Here is a 22,899-nt window from a genome sequence, read left to right as displayed (position 1 = left end):
ACCGAGAAACGGTTGCCGCCTTTCGCACCCTACGTCTATCGATTTAAGAGGCGTTATCAGCGGGCGTTTTAGGCAAGGAAAGTTTTATGCTGGGTCGAAGGGAGGTCCCTCAAGACGAGGGAACTCCCCGTCCTCTCCCCAGTCGCGAGTGCTGCGGACGCGCCCGGCCGACAGCCCAGCGCCTGGCACAAGCGGCGGTGGCGGCTTCCAAAACCCGGCGGCGGATCCAGGCCGGCCCGGAAGTGCCCGGCGCGGGAGGGAGGGAGGAAGAACCTTGCGAGCCCACGCCGCCGCCGCGCGCACGCGCCTTCGCTGGCTGGGGCTGGGGCTGGGGCTGGAGTCGCAACTCGGAAGCCGGAGCCCGGACGGGCCCGGGGCCGGGAGGGGGCCGGCGCGGGGGCGGGAGCAGCGGAGGCGGCCGCCCGTGGCGGCGGGTTTGTTTATCCCGGGGAAGAAGTTTAGGAGCGGGAGATAGGAAGGAGGGCGGGCCGGGGAGGAGGGATGCGGCTCGGTGGAGGCGGCCGCCACAGGGACTCGCCGCCATCACCTCCGCCGCCGCGGCCGCCGCAGCCGCCGCCTCAGCGGGAGAGGAGCCGCTGCCGGGACTGCCCGCCGCCGCCCCGCACGTCCGGGTAGGTGCCCCTCCCGCTCCGAGGTCCCTTCCGCACCTTGGTCGCTTGCTCCTCCAACCCCCAGCCCTTCCAACTCGCCTGCGCTGGAGCGGGGCGGCCTCCTGCTCACACGCTGCGCCCCCCTTCCTCCTGGCTCGGGACCCCTGCTCCTGCGGCGTGTCTTCCCTTTCTCAGGGTTGCCTTCCGCCCCCGCCTCTCAGCACCCGCCCCCGGCCCGTCTTCCCCTCGTCGGTCTCGGCTTGTTCCTGGTGATGCCCCCCCTTATCGATTTCCCAGCCTCCGCCTACCAGGATCCCCCAGACTTTCCTCCACAAGCCTCGCCCCTTTTCCTTCTCCCGTCTCCCTCCTTTATACCTGTCTATCTCCACGCCGCCCCTTTATACCTGGTCTGTTTTCTTTCCCTCCCGGAGTACTGCTCAAAGAGGGAAGCCCCTTCTTCCCCCTGCCCCGCAGCGTCCCCGTCCATATCTCTCATCCCAACCATATGTATGTGTGAAGTTATGCCTATAAGCGCATTTTAAGGTGAATTCTCTGCTCTCCAGCCAGACCACTCAGTGTTCACTGCGGTGTTCATGCCCTCAACCTACCTCCCTACCTTCAAGCACGTATTGCCCTCTCACAAATTCTGTCACGTTCACCAGGTAACATCAAACTGGCTCTGCGGTGCAGGGTCCAGATGTTCACTTTCCCCTTTGATTCCCTTGTGCTATCCTTTCTCCTAACTCCTCTTCCTTTCGAGTCTATGTGTACTAAATAAAGGGGAGAGGATGGTCTAGTTTTCTTCCTCAGAGCAGGAGATCCAGTAGAAATAAGATTTACCTTTTGCTTATCCTAACTTCTGGCCTCTTGGTGAGTTGTGTCATTCAGCCAGACTTTTGAGGCTTTTGATGCTTTGTCTGTACTTGAATAATCTTGGGCCTAGATTGTTCCATTATGATACTTGTCTTCCCAGTTTTTCCTTGCAGCTGAATCCACTGTTTCTTAGACAGGAAATTTAAGTAATAACAGGTTTATACCTTGGAAAATTACATCTCTGCTGCCGTAATGGGAAAGCTGGAATATTTGAAATTATCATCCTGTTATTCTTGGGAGAAATGGTGCCTAGTGGTTAAGAGCCCAGATGTAGCTGAACTGCCAGGATCTAAAGCCCTGCTTTGCCATCTACCCAGCTCTGGCCTTGGGCAAGTTATTTAATCTCTGCCTCAGTATTCTTACAACTCTAAAATGGGGATAGTGGTATTCTTGGTAAGATGGTGGTGATAATTGCATAACTTATTGCAGGTAAAATACATCAGTTCTTGGCACCTGGTAAGCGTTCAGTAAATGTTCTTTATCATCATCTTCTTAGCTTGAGTTCTTTTGGCTATTGGTAGGTTGATTTTGAGGAAGGAAGGTGGGAATAGAAGGCTGCTTTTTGCTCTTTTTCATTTAACATCTTTTTTGATGTAGTTATTATTTCTATTTTGTTACTGTATAAATTAATTCCTTCTGGTGTGAAAAGTACAGAGTTTTAGCTCCCTCTTTAAGGGTAAGTTACTAGGCTACATGCAGGTCAGTCCCAGCTTCGGTGTTTTTAAAATGTTGTATTTGTTTTGAGAATAAATGAAATTGAAATATGTAGCAAATTTATCATAGTGGAAAATGAGGGTTTTACTGATAAGAATTTTAGTATACTGCAAATTAAATACTGAAAACTGTTCACACCTATCAGTCCTTTATGTTGAATTGGTATTGAAGAGCTTGGCTTCATTCAGAAGACTAGTGGCTTTTTTCTCTTAACATGTTTATTAACACCGCCATGCCTTGATGTTTCCCAAATTTTACTCACTCTTTAAAACCCTGACAGGGCGCCTGGGTGGCTCAGTTGGTTAAGCGACTGCTTTCTGCTCAGGTCATGATCCTGGAGTCCCAGGATCGAGTCCCACATCGGGCTCCCTGCTCAGCGAGGGGTCTGCTTCTCCCTCTGACCCTCTTCCCTCTCGTGCTCTCTGTCTCTCATTCTGTCTCTCAAATAAATAAATAAAATCTTAAAAAATAAATAAATAAATACAACTTTGACAATTTTTGTCATATTTGCTTACCTCCTGTGCACTATTATTTTCTTGATACTTTTTTTATAACAACTCAGTTACAATCCAAATAGGTATAGTTTAGTATTGTTATAAAATAGTGACATATGTACTGTCAAAATAAAGGAGTTTGCCCATGTATAGCTTTAAAGGAAAAACAAAAACAAAAAAATCATATTTTATGTCACCATTGGAATGTACTCCAAACTTTGAATGACAGTGACTTTGCCCATGCTGTTCTCTGGCCTAAAATAACCTCTGCTCTTTTCCCCACATATCCAGATTCTACCTGTCTTTCACATAGTTTCTGCCAGCACTGTTTTTTTTTTTTTGTCTCTTGGTTTTCCTGCTGTCTGTATTCTGCATTTTTGGCTTTGAATAACAGAAGCCCTGGTTCAAGAAAAATGACTCCCCTAGAATAAGACTTTGGAAGTTTATAGGAACTTGGAAGGGCTGGAATGAAATGGACACTTAGCATTTACTCTGTGCTAAGCACTCTTGCTTTGGTTTTGTACCTATTCGTTCTTTCTAGAAATATTTAATGAGCACTTACTTCATGCCAGGCATTGACGATACACAAGAGCAGCCCTTCTGAGCCAAGAGTTCTAGTGACTATCAAGCCCTAATGCTCTAAGGCATCCAAGGTATGTAATGAATTAACTCCTCTCCTCCTAAAATGGTACTGGCTAGGTACCTTGGGAGAGAGAACTGAGGAAATAATCCCCTAACTCAGTTTCTATAGGGCTTAATTCTCATAGAACCCTGGCTAAGTTCCATCAGAGAAGAATAGTATGGACTCTGCTTTTTTGTAATTTATTTTAATGTGGCACTGACAGACAATAAGCAAGTAGGCAGATAAAATTACTTTATAAGAGAGTACTGGTAATATTAAAGATAATGATAACCACTAACACTTATAAAACACTGTGCCAGGCACTGTTTCAAATAATTTAATATCTTGTTTAATCCTCATAACAATCCCTTGAAGAAGGCTTTATTGCATCTCTGTTTCACAGATAAGGAAACTAAGAAATTACTTAACTTCCACAAAACCACACAGCTTTGTAAGCAGTGGAACCAGATGATATTGTTGTAGTCTGTTACCTTTGGTTGCTTCTCAAATCTTCCAGTTCCTTGTTGGTTACTTTAGACGAAGTTCTTCACCTTTCTGGGGAAGGAAAAAATAATAATTTTGACAGTGAGGTTTCTCTGTCTTTTTAGGTTGTTGAGGGAAGTAAAGGAGATGTAACTTTTGTAAAGCATGGGGTACACAGACTTATCCCAAATCTTATACATGACTAGATATTGAAGACACATTTTTTGTGGACCTACTAACCATTATGTTTCCTGACATAGATTTATTCACTTACCAAAAGTTTATTGAACAACTGATATGTGCCAGGCACTGTGCTAGGCTCTGGTGTTGTATGTTATGTAAGGAATTACTTGTATTCATGGAGGCAAAAGCTATTGGAATAAAGAAACTAAACAGCTAATTACAAAAATAATAATTACAATTATGATTACTGCCACAAAGGAAAATTATTTTAAGCAGTGAAAGTCCACTAATGTAACAGGGAATGCTTCTCTGAAGAAATGACTTTTAGGCTAAATCTAAAGGATTAACTGAAGTTACCCAAGTGATGTTGGCAGTTTCAGCTTTCTAGAACTGAGAAGTCCTGTAGAGGCTGGACCTTAGCACATGAAGCTGGCTGATGCAAAATGAGACCAGGGCAGATCACAATGGTCAATCATTGCTAAGCATTTTGTACTTAAATCCTGGCAATGGGAAGCCACTGGATAATGTTAAAAAGCGGAATAAGTTACTTAAATTTTTACTTTAAAAATATCACTTGACTGCTCTGCAGAGGATACACTGGAGAAAGGCAAGTGTAAATGCAGGGAGACCAGTTAGGCAAGTGCTTCTCAAACTTATCTGTGGAGAAGGACCTGTTTTGGTTTGTTTCGTTTGGTTTGGTTTCTAATCTGTACTGGTACTTTAGTGACACAGAATAAAATGGATGTTGTGGCAGTTGTCAGATTGCTATAAAAATTTCTAAATACTGCTTTCAGTTTCTGTATTTACCTTGTCTCAGACCAGTAACAGTAGTGCATGGATGACTGTTGGTCTACAGGACCACACCTTTGAGTAGAATTGAGTTCAGCTGTTACAGTAGTTTAGGCAAGAGATGATGGAATCTTGGTCCAGGATGGCAGCAATAGAAAGTAGCTGGATTGGGGGGAAGTTAAATTGATAGGATTTGGTGATGAGTTAGAGTAGGGGGTCTAGAGAGAGGAAAAGGCAGGTTCCCAGGATTGGTGGTTCTTGTGCCTAACATAGGGAATACTGGGGAGAGGAGCAGTTTTTTGTTTGTTAGTTTCTGGGAAGTGAAGAGAGTATTGATCATAATTCAGGTGGGAATCCTCAGTATATGGCTTACAGTTGAAATCTTAGTGTGGGAGGTGGCGGATGGGATTGCCCAGAGAGAGAGGGTAAAGGGATATAATAATTCCCTATGAATTTTCAACATTTAAACATTGGGAAAAAGAAATGTAGCAAAGGAGACTGAGAAGGTGTAGCCAGAGTTGGGAAGAAATTTTCCTTGACATCACTGAAGCCAAGGCAATAGACTATTTGAAAAAGGAGTGGGTAATCAACTATGTCAACTATGTTGAATGAAGCTGAGAACTCAATTAAGTTGGCAACTAAAAAGTACTCTTTGGCTTGAGCAACATGAAGGAAATTTTATTATATTATTCACTTACTTATGGGGGGAGGAGCAGAGAGAGACAGAGAGAGAGAATCTTTATTTATTTATTTATTTATTTATTTATTTATTTATTTATTTATTTATTTATTTATTCATGAGAGACAGAGAGAGAGAGAGAGAGAGAGGCAGAGGGAGAAGCAGGCTCCCAAGGAGCAGGGAGCCCGATGCGGGACTCGATCCCAGGACCCTGAGATCATGACCTGAGCCGAAGGCAGACGCTAAACCATCTGAGCCACCCAGGCGCCCCAGAGAGAGAGAATCTTAAGCAGGCTCCAGCCTAGCATGGAGCCGGATGCCATCTCATGACCCTGAGATCATGACCTGAGCTGAAATCAACAGTCGGACACTTAACCTACTGAGCTACCCACAACATGAAAATTTTGTATTTCTCAGTAGTCTATCCATAAACTAGTTGATGGATTTTGTTTTAACCTGCCAAAGCAACAATCCTAAATTTAGGATAAAATTATCATATCTATAGCATGAGCCATCTTCCTTTCTCACTTTAAACCCATGTTTCTATTTATCACCATCTAGATGTTCTGTAAGCATCTCACATTCTTTTTACAACTGATTCATCAGAACATATTCAAACGGAATGTTTAAGTACTATTTCTCAGATATTGAATACTAAACTTACAGAAATGTGATTAGACTTCAGAGACTAGGGGCATCAGACAATTAAATATTGTTAGAGCGTGATTAGTGCTGTCATTGCAGCTTATTCAGGTTGCATTGGAAGCACAGAGAAGAGGCATCAGGGAAAACTTCCTAAGGAAAATGACACTTGAGCAGTGTCTGAAAGACAAGTGGAGAGGTGGAGAGGGCAGTCCGGTGCAGTGGTGGAGGAGTTTAAAGAAATGATAAAGGATACTAAAGAAATGGTACAAAATACAGGTATTTTGAAAGCATGCAAAGGCAAGGAATTACGACACTAGCATGTGCATGGTAGGTTGGAGAAGTTGGTTGTGCCATTCAAGTTTTTCTCTTGAACTTGTGTACCTCTTTCTGTTTTGCCATTTTGATTAATACCACTGCCCAAGTAAAGGCACCATACTTGGAGACATCTGCTGAATATTTTCAAAAGTTAAAGATTATCTTTGTTGTAGCATTTATTGTTCAAGGTGATATTTTCTCTTTCATTGGTTAGCTTTATATTTTGTATATTACACCCATACTTATAGAATCATTAAGTAATTGATAGCATAACTTAAATATATCAGTTATGCTTTAGTGATTTTTTTTAAAAGGTATTATTTATTTATTTGCCAGAGAGAGCGAGCGAGCACAAGCAGAGGGAGAAGCAGGCTTCCCGCTGAGCAAGGAGCCCGATGTGGGACTCAGTCCCAGGACCCTGGGATCATGACCTGAGCTGAAGGCAGACACTTAACCAACTGAGCCACCCAGGCGTCCTTGCTTTGGTGATTTTTTTTAAGGGAGAAATTTAATGCATTTAACTTTTTCTCAAACTTGTAGAGTTGAAAATGAAGGCCTTGGTAAGGATTGCTAAGAGTTTACTACTAAACCTCAGATACATGGCTAATGATGGTGCTTTTGGACTCTGTAGAATAAGAATAGGCCCCTGTTACCGTAAACACTTATTTTAGTTGTCTAAGTGTCCCTAGATTTACCCTCTTGAACTATAGTAGAGCACAGTTCATCTGCAGGGATTACTCTGAAGAATATTCTGGTTGGCAAAACCTTATTGGCAAGATCAAAGGCTCATAGAAAATAGTGTGTTAAAAGGGAAAATGAAGTTAAATGGATTTTAAAATTTTAAAACAGTAAAAGTTCTAGAATTCATCTGCTTTAAAATAAAAGGGGAATGGGCTTTATCAAAATTTGCTTCTGAATTCAGTGAGTTACTGTAGAAATGTTGTTATTCTGATCTGCTAAGGTAGTCTTCCTTAAATTTTGTACTAGAAAATTGTAACTCTTAATTTTTCTTTAATATCTTTTGCTCTTGCCTTCTCCCTGGTTTTTAGTTCCTTAAATTGTGCTGAATTCTTGTGTAACAACTGTATATTTTTCATATGCTACTATGGTTCTTAGAGGCATACTTTTTCAGGCCTTTTATTTATATACATATGTAAAGCTCTGATGTTTTTCAGACTTGCCTACATGTTCTAAAGGAGGACAGGATAATTATTAGCATTATATTTTGAATTGTGCTCTATAACTACTGTATGTGAAACAAAACTTTACATAGGTAAAAGATAGCAGATTAAAAAAATTTATCTACAGATAAAAAATTGTGTTACCTCAAACCATGATTGGGATAGGTAGTTTATACACCGAGAGCAAACATATGACGGAAAATTCATCTGTGCAATATGAACATGCTTAGAAAATACTCCTTTGAAGTTGTTGTATTTGCTTTCATTCTTTATTGGATATGGGAATAAATAATTAGGAATGACAATTTAAAAAGAGGTGCTTTACTCTCCTATTAAGTAATGCAAGATATCAAAGATTGTAGTATGACTGAAAAGTAGTATGATGCTTTTAAAATACTACTTGAGATCTGTTAGCAAAGAAGAGACCATTGTTTCCTGTCTAGATATGTTTTTTTTTTTTGAAGCAAATTTAACAGTTTTTTAGTTGTGTATAAATGCATTTGTACTTCTCCCACCACACCTTTCCCCCAAGGTAATTTAAGTGAGTTTAAGGTAAAGAGTGCAGTTGATCCAAGGTGGTTTTTTTTTTTTTCAGTTGTACTTTGGATACAATTTTTGGTGTTTTAGTGGGAAATTCCCCTGAAAGGTAAATAGTTTTTATCCTGGAAGTCAAAATCAAACACACAAAAACCATTGAATATCAATTCATTCTGAAATTGTCAAGGCAGATGTCAACACAAGATGGTACCAGATACTTAAATTAATTGAATTTGATTTAATTAAAATCTTTGGTGGCAATTCTTAGGACCAGTTTAAACCTTTTTTAGTTATTCAGCATGGCAGTTGAGCTTCAAGTTTAGTATGTCCAGTTTTGTTAGAGCTCAAGTGGGCACACACTAAGCAGATTGGTCATTTCTGATTGCATTCAAAGTGTATTTATTTATTTATTTTTTTAAGAGAGAGAGCAGAGTGAGGGAGAGGGAAAGGAAGAGAGAGAGTCTTAAGCAGGCTCCATGCCCAGTGTGGAGCCTGTCACAGGGCTCGATCTCATGACCCTGAGATCATGACCTGAGCCAAAATCAAGTCAGACACTTAACCTACTGAGCCACCAGATGCCCCTAAAGTGTATTTTTTAAAACTTGAAAATACTTTTTTTTATGTGAGCATTTTATGAGTGGCATTTGAGAACTGGCTTGAAGCAAGTGGTTTTAGGGAGTATCCTGATTTATGCTTTATTCTTGATGATTTTTATTTTCTCAGGTGTCTTATTTTCACAGTTTTGTCTGTCTGCTCCCTCCCCCCCCCCAGCAAGTCCCTTATCAGTGAAAATTTCATCATCAAGTTGTATAATGAAATCAGTATTTCTTCCTTGCAAAGTATATAACCAAGTTTATTTGAACATGGGTCTGAGAAACTGACAGTAGTGTAAAGGTATTTTCATAGGATTTTCTTGTAGATCATTATGGTTAAAAAGGAAGAACTGCCGTTTTTAAAGCACTTGTACCGACACTGTGTCAAGTATGTTAGATATTTTACCCCATTAGGTATAGATAATACCATAATTTTTTGAAATGAACTTGCCTTGAGTTACCAGATGCACCATTATTTATGTACCCCAAAGAGAGAAAACACTATCAATTACAATTGTAAAATGCCATCGATTTTAGAAATGTTGAAATATGGGAGAAAATGGGTATCTTAGAATTAATGAAATGTGGCATTAATGCTGCCTTGTTTTATGCTTATCACCCAAATTCCTCAAAATAACTAACCTCCTAACATGAAGTGAAAATTTATCCTGCTTTACCTTAAAGCTTCCTGAATTCTAAAATTCTGCTTTACTTCAGAGCTTCTAAGCAGCATAGCACAGAGATTAAGAGCATGTAACCAGACTGCTATTTAACAGCTTTGTGAATTTAAGCAGTTACTTAGTATCTCTGTCTCAACATTCTCATCTGTAAAATGGAAATGGTAACAGTATTTACTCTGAAAGAGTTATATAAGAATGAAGAAATGAGTTATATTTACATTTAGGATACTGCTTTATACATAATTAAATGCTTTGTGTAAATGTTGGTTAATTAAGAACAATATTGCTATTTCTGATCTAGGATATATAAGTAAATGATGTGTTTAAAAGGGAGGGACAAGGGGCCTTACCAAATGAGGCATTGGTATTTTGGGCACCCAGTGAAGATTAAAATATTTTGTTGATTTGTCTTTCTTTTTTTTTTTCTGTGTCTTTTAAAACTAATGTGAGATACCAGTCTTGACAAATTTGATATCTAAGTTGCATTTTTATTTTCGTAAAAATAATACTGTATAAAGGTTCAGCTGAAATGTGCTTTTCTTTCATCTGTGTTATGACATAGTTAGTCAGAATATTGACGTGCTATGATGGATGTCTTGAAAATAACCTGTGATACACTTACGATTCCTGTCAACCTCATAAGGAATTCATTCAGAAATATTTTTAAAGAGTTTCAAATTAAAGAACAATGTTTTAATTTTAGTTAAAGCATCCTACTTCTACATTGTGAAGTGTATGGAGGAAAAATAATGGGGCAGTTTTTGTTTATGGTTTTATATGTTCATGATTTTGTCAGTTCATTTGAGATTTAAAATCTTGTCATATACCTTAATAATAAAAATAGGTTAAGACCTTCCTTTGAACTTCTTGATAGTTTTCTTCATTTTCACTTTTGCTTTGTTTTTACTTTTTATGTTTTGAGCTCACATCATTCATTTATTCCAAAAGTGGTTATTGACCAACTGTTAAATATCAGGTTCTGTGTTTACACTGATGAATTGGAAATAGCCCTTGACCTGGAAGCCTCATTATTTGCGATATATTAATGCTGTCTAGTCTTTGAGTGTTTAGGCACAGTGCTGCAAATTATATATGCTCTCTTTGTTTTAATGCTCATAATTACCTGCTAGCGTAGGTTATTACTTTTCAAATGTTTCTTCTAAGTAATTGGCAGAAGAGTGAACTCTTTGCTGATGGAAGGGAGATGAAGGTCTGAATGGTCAAGGTAGTGGTGGAGGGGGAGAGTTTTAGTGTTAAAATTTTTTTCAAAAATTTTAGTGTTGGTGCCTGGATGGCTCCATCATTAAGCATCTGCCTTCGGCTCAGGTCATGATCCCAGGGTCCTGGGATCGAGCCCCACATTGGGTTCCCTGCTTGGCGGGGAGCCAGCTTCTTTCTCTCCCACTCCCCTTGCTTGTATTCCTGCTCTCGCTATCTCTTTCTCTGTCAAATAAATAAATAAAGTCTTTAAAAAAATTTTTTTTTAGTGTTTTCTCCTAAAAAGGATTTGACTTTTGCATTCTATAACCTTAATACAGACTTCTTTGTTTTAATATAAAAATGGTTTCAAATTAGCATGAGGGAAGATTCAAAAAAGTGTTCTGTCCCAATTTTAGACTGGAAGGAACATGGCACTGGGAACAGGATTTTATTATATCTAGGCATCAAGCTGCTTATTTATTTATTAAATATTTATTTGGGTTTTTTTAAGGTAAAATTTTTTTTAGAAGCTTTTTTTTTTTTTTAAAGATTTTATTTATTTATTTGAGACAGAGAGAATGAGAGAGAGCACATGAGAGGGGGGAGGGCCAGAGGGAGAAGCAGGCTCCCTGCCGAGCAGGGAGCCCGATGCAGGACTCGATCCAGGGACTCCAGGATCATGACCTGAGCCGAAGGCAGTCGCTTAACCAACTGAGCCACCCAGGCGCCCCCAAGATTTTATTTATTTATTTGAGAGAGAGCACATGAGAGGGGGGAGGGTCAGAGGGAGAAGCAGACTCCCTGCAGAGCAGGGAGTCCAAAGCGGGACTCGATCCAGGGACTCCAGGATCATGACCTGAGCCAAAGGCAGTCGCTTAACCAACTGAGCCACCCAGGCGCCCCTAAGGTAAATTTTTTATTGACGCTTAATATACATTTGAAGACATGCATACTGCATCATACAGCATGTATACCCCTGTGTCTGGCTTCTTACCCAAAAGATTTATTTGTATCTATTTTTATTATTTATTTATTTGTTTTTGAGAGGGAAAAAGTGTGCGTGTGTGTGCAGGGGGTGGTGGGAGAGGGAGAGGGAGAGGGAGAGGGAGAGAGAATCTCAAGTGGGCTTCACTCCCAATGCAGGGCTCAATCCCACTACCCTGAGATCATGACTTGAGCCGAAATCAAGAGTCAGACGCTTAACCCACTGAGCCACCCAGGTGCCCCCAAAGCATTTATTTTTATATGATCCATTCAGGTAGTGTGTAGCAGTAGCTTATTTATTCTCATTGTTCTGTAGTATTCTGTTTCACTGTATAACTGTATATGTATCATAAGTTATCCACTCTACTGTTAATGAACATCTAGGTTGTTTCCAGTTTTGAGCTGCAGTAAATAGTGCTCCTATAGAATATTCTTCTTGTATGTGTCGTATACATTTCTGTAGTATATGTTCCTTGTAGTGCAACCTTTGGGTCATGGTATGTGCTTGTATTCAGTTTTAGTATGTATTACCCAGTGTTTTCCAAAGTGGTTGTATCAGTTTATACTTTCATCAGTAGTGAATGAGAGTTCCATTTGTCCACATACTCTGCAACATTTGCTTGATACTGTCTCATTTATTTAGCCATTCTGGTGGGTGTAAAGTGGCATTGCACTGTGGATAGCCTAGGTTTTCAAAATAAACATGATTCCCTTCCCCACTCATACCCACATAACCTTCCACGTGCACACCAAGGAAGAGTGGAATAGAGACATGTTTATTTTCACAAAACCCATCAGATGATTCTGGCTGCCTTGTCAGTTGATAAGATGCAGAATATAAAGCAAATTTAAGTATAATTTATGGAAAATGAGAATGTCATGAAAATGATAGCTTCACCGTATAGTTCACTGACTTTCTGACAGATGGCACATTTCTGCCTAACTATTGCTAAACGTAGGGAAGGTTTTAAGATTTTGCAAGCTGGTGAAAGTTTTGTAGGCTAGTTTATTGAGTGAGTCTGCAACATTGGCTCAAAGCTCTCATTACACAATGCTGGAATGCACTTGCTCTTACTTGACTGTCTACCCAGATTGTAGGTTGTGTAGGTTTTTTGTTTTTGTTTTTTTTGTTTGTTTGTTTGTTTTTTTGAGGCTCTGCTACCTCTTAAATAAGGGAAACATTGTCTACACAGCAGGGCTTACTCAGTTTTCAGATCTTGAAAGTTGAGAAAATTTTACCATATGCCCACAGCATGCTATGTGCTGTTTTATATTTAATTTCTTGCTATATATGGAGTTTTTTCTTGGGTCAACAGAAGGCAATGTTGCCAATATATTTTTTATTATCAAATTGTGTAGTGAAAACCAAGGATGCAAAAAGTATTTCTACTTGTGTATCCTTTTCAGTATTAGAAATGTGGTTATTCCTCATTCTTCAATGAATCTAGATCCTCAGAATTTATGTAGGGAAGTGCCATTCCTGTACCTTTTATTCATAATTAGTTGTTGACTTCTTTTAAAACACACATATGAACTTATAACTGCAGATAAGATAGTTTTACCTTTATAACATTTTCATATGCCTTTTTATAGCTAATATTTTTACATCTGACTTCATTTCTTACTGCTGCAAAATACTGTTCCTGGGTAGAGCAGCCATTTGATAAATACTTGTGCTCTACATATTTGTAAGTAGTTACTGATTATTGCTAGTCATAAGAATCATGGAATTATTTGCTCATCAGAAGGGCTGAGATGGCATTCATGCCTTAAAGTGTTCCCATGAGGTATAAAAACGATTCAGTTTATTGTGCAAAGCATTTCCTTGTGAGAGAGGTAGGGCTGGTAGGTGGATGGCAATAACCTTTTATTAAGTCCAGTTCGACCATGTGCTACATCATTTCAGAAAAGACTGGTTAAAATTTAGGATCTCCTAACACATTGTTCTTCATGGATCATTTTGCTTTATTTCTTTCTCGTTCCCTTTTGATTTCTTTTTCTTTCTTTCTTTTCTTTTCTTTTTTTTTTTTTTTTTTTTTCCTGTAAACTAAGCAGCTTTGTGAAATGTTTTTCTTGGAGAAAATATTTTTAAGGAAAATAAAGTCATTTTAATGGTGATGTACATGCAGGGTGTAATGATTAGACATATGGATCCCTACTACCCTTTATCCTAAAGCATACTATTTTGCCAATTTTTTCCGGTAGATTTTAATAACTGAAAGGCCCAATAAGTGTAGTGTCTCTTATCTTTTTCAAGGATGATGGTTTATCCTGCTTTTACTTAAGATAATACTAATTTATGTCTTGTGTCATTGCATCCTTGTCTTATTCAGCATTTGTAGTATTTAATTTTTAATGAAATACTATTTATTAATAGTTCACTTAAAATAAGCCTGGGTGGCTTTGGTAGATTTTTACTTCTAGCTGCTCCCACGGTCTAGTGTAGTGGTGTGTGAGATACATGTATAATAATGAGTTCTGTCTTCAACAGGTGGTAAAATCTGAAAGGAATATACTAAGTATACCCCTCTTTTTCTAACCCTTCTCAGATACAGTGTAACCAGCACCTTCCTTTAATTTCAGAATGGGGATTTCCATGATTAGAAGTGGGCTGGGATGCAAATGACTAGGAGCAACAAACTCCTTTTGGTCTCAGGTGATGATAAGAGATAGGTATGATGCCACTGCTGTTATTGACTACTTTAGGTACCAACCTGTTTCATGTCGGGTGCTATAGCTTGCAAGATTGAAGTCACAAGGATGGCAATAGATAGTGGGAAATTATAGGCTATATGAGCCGAAATAGTGACTGAGTAGTCCTCCCATGGAATGTGTGGAACAGCAGTGTTTAATAAAGCTTTGTGCAATGGTGGCAGTGTTCTATAAGCTCCACTTTCCATGTGGTAGCCACTAGCTACTTATGTCTATTGGGCACTTAAAATGGGTCTAGTACAACTGAGGAGCTGAATTTCTAATATAATGTAATTTAATTGTTTCATTATTTGTTAAGACTTATTTTGCAACAAACCCTTCTGACAACAAATAGTTAAAAATAGAAATACGTACTTAATGAAAGCATCCACTTAAGAAACTACTCTTCTGCTTATAAAGATTTTTTACATGCTCAGAAACCTAAATAAAGGGGCGACTGTGGGTGGTTAGATTGACATGGAGTAGAGGGTTTACAGAATGGTTGTAGTAAAAGAGCAGGGAGTGAAATATGAAGCATGCTTGCTAGAGAGTGTTTGAAATTAGGCATTGTGGGTTTTGAGTTCGATACAGAAGGAAGTGAGGCCAAAATGGGCATAATGACTTATGAATGGGGAGGGCTCAGTGAAGTGTTGAGAATAAGTATTGGGGGATTAAATTGGTGATAGATGGGAATAAGTTCTATTATAAAAATGATATACTGAGGTTTAATTTTCATAGTTGGCTTAAGCTATTTTAGGTCATAAGTTCCAAGTCAGATCTTTGAAAAAGATTGCTAAAATTTCAAGTGGGTGAGATCATTCAGGAAGGTGAAGGAACTCTGATGCTGGTAGATTGGAAGTCAGCAGGAGTGCAGCAATCCAAGGTGATGGCAGGAACTGTGAAGAAGACATGGAGACAAGTGTTGAAGTCTTCCACTGTAAAGGAGCTAACTGGAAGAGGGGCGAGAAGATGATAGAAGGGAAAAGAGGGTAAGAGAATATAACATTGGAATCAAGCAGTTGTCATACAGTTTTGGCAGAAGGTTAGAAAAGTGGTTTGGAAGCAATAGTGGGAGATTGGAAGAACTCTACTTCCAACTCCTTTTTCTAGATTCTTCTCAGGTGTAAGGAAAGGACCTTATTTTAGCAATACTATTTTATCTGCTTTAGTTGGGTATTTACCTCTCTGACATATGTTTGTTTCTCCAGTGCCTGACCTATTTAGGTACTTAATAAATGTTTGTTCAGGGGGCGCCTGGGTGGCTCAGTCATTAAGCATCTGCCTTCATCTCAGGTCATAGTCCCAGGGTCCTTGGATCGAGCCCCACATCGGGCTCCCTGCTCCATGGGAAGCCTGCTTCTCCCTCTCCCAGTCCCTCTGCTTGTGTTCCCTTTCTCGCTGTGTCTCTTCTTTGTCAAATAAATAAATAAAATCTTTAAAAATAAATAAATAAATGTTTGTTCAGTAAATGCTAGATGAATGTGAAATTGTTCCAGTGTGCTGGAATTCTAGAACAAAGAGCATTGCTTAGACACTTTCAAAAAATGATTTGAAAACTAGTAAAAGGAACTGTTACTTTAACACAATTGTATTTTCTTTTTTTTTTTTTTTTTTAAGATTTTATTATTTGACAGAGAGAGAGAGGGAACACAAGCAGGGGGAGTGGGAGAGGGAGAAGCAGGCTTTCCGCGGAGCAGGGAGCCCGATGCGGGACTCGATCCCAGGACCCTGGGATCATGACCTGAGCCGAAGGCAGACGCTTAACGACTGAGCCACCCAGGCGCCCCAACACAGTTGTATTTTCTTTTTTTTTTCTTTTTTTTAAGATTTTATTTATTTATTTGAGAGAGAGAGAGAATGAGAGACAGAGAGCATGAGAGGGAGGAGTGTCAGAGGGAGAAGCAGACTCCCTGCCAAACAGGGAGCCCGATGCGGGACTCAGTCCCGGGACTCCAGGATCATGACCTGAGCCGAAGGCGGTCGCTTAACCAACTGAGCCACCCAGGCGCCCACACAGTTGTATTTTCAAAGAATGGAATTAATTACCCCAATTTTAATTAGACATGTTTATATTTGAAAGGGTAATACCGGAAATAAATTATATAACTTTACATAAATCAATGGATGGTAGTTTCTTAATGGGTTATTAAGGGTAGTTAAAATAGTTGAGGGACCATTTTTGATTTTAAGAGGTTGATAAGAGGACATTGCAAAATTGATGTATATCTTTCAGATCTTTAGACAGTTATTAAAATTCTAATCTCTGGCAATGGGTTACTGTGTTGTTTTGTCATTGGAGCATTAAACTCTTGGAGGAAGGAGTTGTAGCAGATTGATTAACTTTGCACAAGATGGGTAAAGAAGTCTTCACTTATTTAAGGTAAAAAATTTTTGATCCTTGCTAAATGAGCAGGAGGAGAAATATGAAAGCAAAGATTCTGTTATGACTTTGTAAACAAACAAAACACAACTGGGGGCAAAAACTTGAATCAAACAAAGTTGGGGGGAAAGTAGGAAAAGGGAAATATAGCTTTTATTTTGGATACATGTTTTAGGACTTAGGTAAATTTGAAAGGGTTAATTTTAGTGGATCTAGAATTGGCAGCTAACTGCAGAAACTACTGTAAGTTCTTTTCAGACCTTCTCTCCTTCAATACTCACTAAGATCTTCCTGGGTGAGTAATTACTCCCTTTCTGAAGATGAGAACGCTAAGGGTCAGAAAAGGAAAGTAACTTGTTCAAGGCTTATAAGTCCTAATTTTTTTTTAATTTGCATTGTTTTATATACAGGTCTTTCAGTTATATTTCAATGAGTTTTAACAAATGTATTCACCTGTGTAACAAGAGCCCAGTCAAGATATAGGTCATTTTCATTACTCAAGAAAGTTCCCTTGAAAGTTACATAATTCCTAAGAGACATATGGACATCAGTCTTACCTTTTTTCAGCTATACCTCCACATTACTTGCATTAAAAGGGAACTGAAACTGTTAGAGATAAGCAATGTGAGAGCAACAGAGTTAATAGTTGATGTAATATTTGTTGGAGAGCCAGGTGATAAAGGTTGAAAAAACAAAAATAGAACCTGAAAATACATTTAGGGAAATTTCACTCTGCTCTTAACAGTTCATGAGATTATTACTGTTTTGTAAACTACTATTATCCTTGAGTTTCATATTGATATTCGTACACATTAAACTAATTTATTGAGTGCTTTCTGTGTAGCAGACACTATCCTAGGTGTTTTCTATACACTCCTACTCAACACACCAGTCATTTGAGGTAATTACTATTTATTTTATTCCATTTGTTGAGGTATTACCATTTATTATTATTACTATTATTATCATTATACAAACAAGAAAACTGAGGCCCAGAGTCTCACACAACTTTAGGATTTGAACTTAAGTCTAATATCAGAAACCAAATTTTTAACCCTGATGGTAGTCCCTGGATCATTCTGTAATACTAAATTATATTTGGTACTTTGCTTTTTAGGAGGCAATAAGTTATACACTGCCTAGGAAATATGTAATACTTTTCCAATAGCTAACTTCATATCCAGTCAGTATGTCTTTCCTTACTACCTGCTGCCTTCTGTATGAGGCAGTGGTTACATAAATGTGAAAATATAGTACTTAGCATATTTGATTAATTAGAAAAATTGTATTATCAACTAAAACTCTTGGATTTAATTTTTTACTAACTGGTTGTTTTTGTTGTTGCTGTTTCTTAACTGTATCACCTTAGAGCACATAGCTTCTGTGTTTCAGTTTCCCTATCTGTAAAATAGAAGTGACTACTTCACAGGGTTGGTTAGAGGATCCAGTGAGATAAAGTTCAGTTTCTAAAGTGTGAAGTAAAATCTTATGGATTATTGTACTAATAACTACAATAAATTTGATTAATTTTTTTTTTTAAGATTTTATTTATTAGAGAGAGCTAGCACAAGCAGGGGGAGAGGCAGAGGGAGAGGGAGAAGCAGGCTCCGCTGAGCAGGGAGCCAACGTGGGGCTCGATCCTAGGACCCTGGGATCATGAGCTGAGCTGAAGGCAGATGCTTAACCAGCTGAACCACCCAGATGCCCCTAAATTTGATTAATTCTGTGCAACAGGCATTGGTTATAAAAGTACTTGAGTAGCTAGAGAATAATTCATTTTACTGGAAAAAAATGGCATGGGGTTATAGATTTCTTAGTAAAAGTTTTATAGAAGAGGTGGCAACTAAGATGGACAGATTAAAAAGTGTTGGTGCTTAAAGAAGGGAAAAGATTAAATTATCATTTGTTAATTGAGATAATTTACTATCCTGAGTTGGGTAAAAAAAGTGTGATATGGTACTGTAACTTATAAATTATTGCTTGAATTAAATAAATTAACTTAAAAGTTTTTTAAATTGTATCAAAAGTTTATAACATTGTATATATTGCCATGCTGTCACACATGTTTTAAACAAAACAAATTGCGCATTGGTAATTTCTGATTAAGTGTCTTGTTCGGACCTTTAAGCCGTTGCTAAAATTTTCAAAATTTAGGCTAATGCCTAAGTAAACTTGCTTTTAGGGACTATAGTGAACTCAAAGGTAATGCTTTGGTATTAAGAGTATCTGGACGATCTTGTTCCCTTAATCATGCTTGTGCTGCTTAAAAATACTATGGGGGCACCTGGGTGGCTCAGTCAGTTAAGCGTCTGACTTTTGATCTCAGTTCAGGTCTTAATCTCAGGATGGTGAGTTGAAGCCCTGTCTTGAGCTCCACGCCCCTACTTAAAAAAAAAAAAAAAATTCACACACACACACACATATTTGGGTAACAACATTTAGTTTTAGCTTTTTGAATTTTACCAAAAAAGACATGATCAAGTTTTTGCTTTTTTGTTTGTTCTCTTTTTTTTTTTAATTTTTTTTTTTTCTTAAGATTTTATTTATTTGCGAGAGAGACAATGAGAGACAGAGAGCATGAGAGGGAGGAGGGTCAGAGGGAGAAGCAGACTCCCTGCTGAGCAGGGAGCCTGATGTGGGACTCGATCCCGGGACTCCAGGATCATGACCTGAGCCGAAGGCAGTCGCTTAACCAACTGAGCCACCCAGGCGCCCCTGCTTTTTTGTTTGTTCTCTTAAGCACATTTGAAATTATAGAAGATTTTCCCTAGGAGACCTATAATATCTAGTTCAAATGATGAGGTTAGGGGCTGTCTGTCATCCTTCTTTGTTTCCACAGGGTCTAACTAAGTGTAGGTTCCCCAGTGGGTCAGTAATTAAGGAAGGTGACTAAAGGAAGGAATGAATGATTAAAAAAAAAACAAAACCTGAGACATTTTGCAATTTGGCCATATTGAATGAATAGTCTAACTGCTGGTCTCACCCTTTTTTAGTTCACCACAGTTTATATATACCGTCTTTATGAGATGTCTGGAAATAACCTCCTTTTAAAAAGTGAAATATTTATTTGCAGATAGACTTCTATTTTTCATATTGTGTCTTGTATATGACAAATTACATAAGTGATAAGAAAACAATTGAACTTGCAGCAACTAACAGGACATATAATTGTAGTTGTTTGCAAATGATGATTTTTAAAAAGTGGCTTCCAAAGATCCACAGTGTCCTTAATATGTTATGCTGTAGAAAAAGCAATCAGGTTCTGAAATGATCTGTAGTTGATTTTTTTTTTAAAGACATTCATTGCGATATGTGGAAGTTAATGTGCCTCAAGTAAGTCTTAGTCTGCAGGGTATGAGTCTTACTGTATTAAGTTGTTGTAGAACTAGATGGGACTTAATGATTCTTGCCTCAAACTCTCTGTATAGCTAAAGCTCAGTGCTGTGCAAAAGGGCATGTGGCCTGAAACCTAAAATGGCTAGGAATAGAATCCAGATTTCTCAACACCTGGGCCCCAGAGCTCCCCCCCACCCCATTTTTACCATTGTTAAGGAAAATGACGTATCTATCTCTAGAAATGTTGTTAAATGACTTCTTGCCTTTAGTCCTTTCTTTGAAATTACAATAAAGCAACAGAAATGCAGTGATTTTTGTGGAGTTACAATGTGTGTACCCAGGGATTGACTTTTAGTTTGTTTTTGGTTTTTGTTTGTTTTAAGGGAGAACTTTGGTGTTGGATGACAAGGCAACAGTAAGCAGAGGCTTTAATTCTCTGTAGAAACCCTCACCAGCACGTATTAATGGCCTTTAGGAATTATCAAATAGAAAAAGTTGGCGTTAAATGTCTATATAAGTCTTGTGCCTATCCTTGTAAAGTTTCTATGTATGTATGCAATTAAAATTACCTGCTTACTTTCAGTGTTCAGATGTTGAGGATTTCAAAAGAGATTCTGTAACATTGGAATAAGACCTGGAACAAAGAAATTGAAAGCTAGCCAGCCCCACAGGATAACACTCAGGTAAAATAGAAGATTCAGTCAGAGCTGAAAGACACATGGATGGTCAGGGCAGTGATGATGGATTTTTGTATTTATGGTATTAATAGCTTTCTGGTCTAACCCTCAGACTAGAACAGTGGTTCTCAAGGTGAGATCCCTAGATCAGCAGCACCAGCACCACCTGAGATCTTTGTTAGAAATGCACATTTTAGGGCCCAATTCAGGCCCACTAAGTTATTAACTCTGGGTTTAAGGCCTAGCATTCTGGCTTAACAACCCTTCCAGGTGATTCTAATGCATACTTAAATTTGAGAATCCCTGCCTTAGAGACTGAGACTATTAAACTGGACCATATAAGGGGCGCCTGGGTGGCTCAGTTGGTTAAGCGACTGCCTTCGGCTCGGGTCATGATCCTGGAGTCTTGGGATCGAGTCCTGCATTGGGCTCCCTGCTCAATGGGGAGTCTGCTTCTCCCTCTGACCCTCCCCCCTCTCATGCTCTATCTCATTCTCTCTCTCAAATAAATAAATAAATAAAATCTTAAAAAAAAACAAACTGGACCATATAAAATTACTAGTATTCTGCTTTTGACTTATAAAAAGTTCAAACTGTAAGACCCGCTATTTTACTTACGCCTCTCAACAGTCAAAGTAGGAAAGAATTAAGAGCCTAGGTAAGTAGGACTATAAGGTAAACAAAGGTATTGGCTCAACAACCCCATGCATTTTTTTTTTTCCCCTTTTTTAAGACTAAGGCCCTGTGTAATATCATCAGCAGCAGCCATGGCTCCTGGGTGCCCATGTACAACTCCTACTCCGTGCAGCTCTTTTGGTTTTCCCGTTATAGCCAGGAAGAAGGAATTATCTTCCCATCCTTAGTCAGTTTTTTTTCCTGAGGGCTTTTTATCACTGTCTGTTCCTTCCCCGTAAGATTCTTCTCAGTAGCACCTGTGTCCAGATATACTGCCACTGAGTCAAATTATTCTACTGAGAGTCATAGCTGTTTCTGTTTGGAAGAAGAGACTTTCTCTCATGGTATACACATTTTAGTGAACTTTAGATTTTTAAGCAATGGGAACTACAAGATGTCTTTTCTCTTTTCATGTATATGTATTATAGCTATAATTAGCTATTCCATTAATCCCTTAGACCATGTAATAAATCCTCCTCCGTCTTTCTTTTAAACACTGAGGCTTTGCAGTACAGAAATAGATAAAACACAAAAAACCTTCATAGAGATCATAGTAGACTAAGTAGTAAAATGCACTAAATGAAGGGGGTGATGGAGGTGATGGAGTAGTAGGAGTGTTTAATGTGAGCGGACTATCTGGCAATGAGTAACCAATTTCAGTTTTCTAAATAGGCATACTAAAAAAAAAAATAATAATAAAACAAATGGGCATACTGTGTTATATACAACTTCCCCCTCCTGGCTAATAATACTTTTCAAAAATAGAAGCCCTGATTTGTTGAGATTCATGTTACATGAGCGTGAAAAGGATAGGAAGTCATTGTCCCACTCCCAGTTCCACTTTTCACTGTAAATGGTGCCTGCTTTTATTTCTGTTAGTGGTTTTTATTAATATTATCTTTTACTTATTAGCTCTAGACAGTATTACCTCTGGGAATGATAAGTCTTGGTCCTCTCCTTACTCCCCCATCTCCCAGTTATTCATTGTTAATTTTATATCATCAAGGTATTTACATTTTGTTTTATAACTATAAATTCTTCTTTGCTTTATTTACACATCAATTCTAAAAATTTTAAACCTTGAAATATTTACAATGTGATTATATAACTTACTGTAGAACAAAGTGAGAGTAGGTCTCACAGAGAACAAAATGTAATCCTATGTACATTAAAACTTTACAATTGAAAATTGTCCAAATATCAAATTCTGGTGGATTCTCCTTTAGTATTTTTCAGTTTCTTTCTCTTCTTCTGAGACCTGTTCAGTTGTTTCTTCAATTCCATGTTTTTTCCCCCTTGGATTTCTTTTTCATTTGGTTTAGAGCTGTGGTCTTCAAAATGAGGCATCCATCCACATTAAAGATGGTACGTGCCATAATTTTGGGGGGTGTTGGAATATATTTGAAATTAAATTATGTGTTTTTATCGGATTATTTTTTAATTTTTATTTTGATGTACTTTATAATAAACATTAGTAGCATAATGGTATGTTAATTTATAAATATAAAAATTATAAAATATTTATAAATATTGAGAGCAAATGTTCAAATGGTTTTT

General features: G+C 38.4%; 1 protein-coding gene across 2 annotated transcripts in view; it reads left to right on the top strand.

Annotated features, from left to right (window-relative positions):
* The first annotated feature begins 414 nt into the window (after positions 1-414).
* SPOPL (speckle type BTB/POZ protein like) overlaps positions 415-22,899 on the top strand; it is a 63,165-nt gene continuing 40,680 nt past the window's right edge. The window contains exon 1 of one of the 2 annotated variants that reach the window (XM_035008124.1): positions 415-632. The gene's annotated coding sequence lies outside the window, so the exon portion shown is untranslated. Of the gene's footprint in view, positions 633-20,654; positions 20,674-22,899 lie in introns of those variants that run through there. The other variant, XM_035008125.1, reaches the window with a different exon arrangement.

This window comes from Mirounga leonina, unplaced genomic scaffold, assembly GCF_011800145.1.
Source record: "Mirounga leonina isolate KUSES-001 unplaced genomic scaffold, KU_Mleo_1.0 Mir_151, whole genome shotgun sequence".
In the NCBI taxonomy this organism is placed as follows: Eukaryota; Metazoa; Chordata; class Mammalia; order Carnivora; family Phocidae; genus Mirounga; species Mirounga leonina.
The sequence above is the reverse complement of the archived record's forward strand: the minus strand, read 5'-3'. Positions and strand labels throughout refer to the sequence as shown.